Consider the following 4239-nt stretch of genomic DNA (forward strand, 5'->3'; position numbering starts at 1 on the left):
CAACGACTGCGCTGTCTTGAGAATTACTTTTTATCTCGATCCAGAGGTCTTCACAATTTGGTACATTTAAGCTAATATGATATCATTACGTATAGAATATGCAATATTATTTTTAATGTAAAGTGCAACACCACCAGCATTTGTAGGAGAGTTTTTGTGTAAAAATTTGTATTCGATGAGGTTAAAGTTATCAACACAATTGGGTTTTATTTTAGTTTCAGAAATTGCAATAATATCTGGTTGGTGATCATAGGCGCCTAACCCGTGGGCCGTGGGGGCCAGACCCCCACGCATATTTATGCGTGGGAGCAACTTTTTATGCTGCATTGATACATAAAACAATAGATGAACTAGCGATCGGCAGCAGGAAAACATTTTTAAATGCAAACCGCAACAGCTTCGCGCTAAATTATCACTAGAACGAGTAGCGATGCTACAATCCCACACCAGACAAAAAAATCTGTCATTTTTACATTGATTTAACGTCTGCAGACGTTGAATCAATGTAAAATGACTGATTTCGCTGCTTGAGATATAACAAAAATCTACCATATTGCGTCGATTCAATGTCATCAGATGTTGAATGCACCCAAAAACAACATAATTTGTTACGTTGATGCAGCGTGCGTTTAGCTTTATGGGCATGCAAACAGACTCGATGTCGCTTTCGAAAGTCCAAACCTCTGCAGAGAATTGTCGCGGCAGTGAATCGCTTGCTGTGAAAATGAACTTGAAGTCTCGGCCCGAGGTAACCACTAACCAACGTAACAAGGGCTGGTGCAAACCGCATTGCGCACACGTGGCATAATCAACGCAACAATGGACTCGCGCAAACTGCATGGCGCACACACGACCGTTGCCATAAAAACCCGATCAAAGGCGTGGAATATGCGCATCTTTTGTTTCATCTGCAACACGAAAACGGGCGTATTACAGCGAATTGGAACTTGAAAGCTGGTCAGCCATAAGTTGCGATATTGTAGTGAAAAGGGAGCAATGTCAAGTCGAAAACTTAATCAAACGTCTCTCCGTAACTATTTTTCAAAGGCTGTTTACGGATGTCGGCAACTTTTAAATTTATTCAACGTGACGTGCTGTTGAATTGATGTAAACATGAATGATTTTGCTTGCAACAGGTATATTTTCAAGCGTATGATCAAGTTAGTATTTTCATTCCATTTACAGAAAATACCTTTTAGTAAACCTTTTCGTCTCTTGTTTCATGCTAATAAATCTAGTTCGTTGCTAAACTTTATGTTGTGCTTAGCTTAAAGAATCGCAGTCCATCAACCGCTAGCCAACGCAGATGCATAGCATGTGTTTTGGTCGAGTTTTGTTTATAATAATTAACGGTAGGTCGAACGTAGCGATAACTCCGAGTGTGGCAATAAAAGCAATTCTAGTGTGACGACATAATTACGTCATATATCTGCATGACATTTCGCTGAATTTACGTTGCTGCTGGTGAAACACGCTTTCGCCCCCACGGCCAAAAAACTAGTTAGGCGCCTATGTTGGTGATTAATTTCGGCCAAAAATTCTTCGAGTTTGTCTTTGTTTTTGCTTAGACTGCGGGTATTGAAGTGGAACAAGGAGAGCTGTGTTTTTTTACTTTCTTGAAAGAATTTTTTAGTATCTGATGTAGAGAGGTAGTTTTTGGAATCGAAATTGATGTTAGTAGTGGACATTACAACAAACACAATAAAAATGACTGACATATACATGTGCAATGAATAATTACAATATGACTGGTTAGACTACGGAGTGACTTTCAGTTGATAGACGAAAAACTTTGAAAAATAAACACTATTATTGCGTTATGAAATATTTAATTTAGCAAGGATTTTACTACTAAACAAATAAGTAAATAAACCACCAACACGTGCATTTATATCTTATAGTCAAAATAACAGAACTGAGAAATTACTTATGGATGACAAGAGAAACAATTCAACGGAAGAACTTGTAATTAATTAAGACTAAATAAAACATATAACAAATCAAGTCGAAGTGGTGTGAGCAAAACCTGGAAATAAAAGCACTATTATTACGTCATAATAAAAATGTTTTACAAGAAAGTTGAAGATTAGCCTTGCACCGTACGCATTAAGTTAATTTTTTTTAAGTAGAAATTTACAACAAAAAGTTAGTGCAGAACTACAAACAATTGGCCAACAAAAGAAAATTAAATCAAAAGCGGAGTTGTAACATACAGTACTATGAACAGTCCAAATTCAATCTTTCTTTAGAAATTTGATTTAATAGTCATAAGAACCTTTTTCTGAGTCAATGGTTACTGTACCAAGCCTGGACAGGGTTTTATCTTGTTCGGGGTGGAAATGAAGGTTGACTACGGTTAGGTGGAATATAAAGAAGTTCAAAAAGATATCTTGTGACTTTTCTTCACTTTGTCTTCAAAATTCAATTATCTATGAGCGATCCAACTTAGTATTATGCAAATTGCAAAATGGCTGTCAAATTCAATGAATAGCTTCTAGCTGGCCTAAATCAAGATTTCTTCGAATTGTTCTGTCTCTGCGAGTTTTTAATCAATTTTGAAAATTTTTGGACTGAAATGACCGCAATTAAATTTCTTTCTTAATTTGTCAAAATCTAGCTATTCTCCAGGCCTAAGTTTTTCTTCAGTCCAATTTATATATTTAGACCTGGAGAGCAAAATCTTTGCTGCTAACTTTTTTCCGCGCTTTTTTCTGAAAATATTCAGCTCAATAGCCTATATTAAAATTAGGGCAGTGGCTATTTGACCGGCGCCGGTCTTTGAATCTGAAACACTATTTGACCGTCATTACGTCATTGTTCAGTCACTTTTTTTCTTTTTCTCTTTCAAAGCAAAAGATGAGAAGCGCGCATATAAGTTCTGAATCCAACCATTTTATTCAACTCGTTATGTGGCGCGTGTGGTACGTCGCCGCTTCCTATTCTAGAGGGACTGAGTTCGATACTAACCAGAAGCGTTCTTTTTTTTTAACTAAGTTTTGACCCAAAGTGCATTTTGTTGAGAGCAAAAATGTATTGCTTCGTTCGGCAAACACGGTCACATCAATCAATCATTTTATTTTTCGTCATTAACGCGTCCGGGACGAAAAAGATACTAACTACAAAAATCGATACATATAGACCTCCCAGCACGTTAATGAACGGGAAGACGTGGCAAAACCTTGAAAAGTTTAAAACGTGCCTGAATTGAAAAATTATGTAGGCTATATACCGTATCAGTAGTTAGCACGGCCACAATCGGAAAATTACCCAGAGAAATTCTCAAATTCCAGCAAACTAAAAAAACTCTAACTTTATTACTCACATTTGAAAAGACATAAAAAATAATTAAAAACTGACTAAAAAATGCACTTCGTGTCAAAATTTAGTTAAAAAAAAATAAATAAAAAAAAAGAACGCTTCCGGTAGTATCGAACTCAGTCCCTCTAGAGTCGGAGGCGGCGACGTATCGCATGCGCCACGTTACGAGTTGAGTGAGATGGTTGGATTTAGAACTTATATCCGCTTCTCATCTTTTGCTTTGAAAGAGAAAAAGAAAAAAGTGACTGTATAGTGACGTCATGACCGGTCAAATAGTGTTTCAGATTCAAAGACCGGCGCCGGTCAAATAGCCACTGCCTAAAATTAGCCTACTTTCAAATTCAATTTTTAGACAGAATTTTTCTGTATTTTTGATGTTTTTGAAATACCTTCCGTTATTTTTAAACCAGTTTGTTGTTGATTTCTCTTGGTAAGCCTATTTATATGGTAGGCACTTCACCGTGTAGCCTACTACTGTGGAAAAGACATAACGCAATTATGCGTGACCAGGGGCGGATTTACCTATGGCGCTGGGGCGCCGGGCCGCCCCCTAAAATCCCAATTTATTTTTTTATGTCTGCATGCAAATTTCCTTTTTATGCTATACTTTAACTTGTAACTTTCCCTTTTACTAACGTAAAACAATGCTTATTTTAATTTCGCTTATTTTACAAAATAGAAATACTAGACTGTTATTGCTGCAAGCGCTTTTTTCATATTTGAATTACTTTTTTATTTGCAATATCTTAACTGAGTACCACTCACTTGTACTAAGTAGCCTACACCTATAGGTCTCATCGTTTGAATGTTTTTTATATAATAATGCATTTTTTCGGACTATCCACCAGTGAGTTTCAGGCACTCTAGGTTGGTGATTTATTGAAATGGATTTTGGTAGTTACCCCTTTTTCATTCACTTGG

This window comes from Aplidium turbinatum, chromosome 18 (assembly GCF_918807975.1).
Source record: "Aplidium turbinatum chromosome 18, kaAplTurb1.1, whole genome shotgun sequence".
NCBI lineage: Eukaryota > Metazoa > Chordata > Ascidiacea > Aplousobranchia > Polyclinidae > Aplidium > Aplidium turbinatum.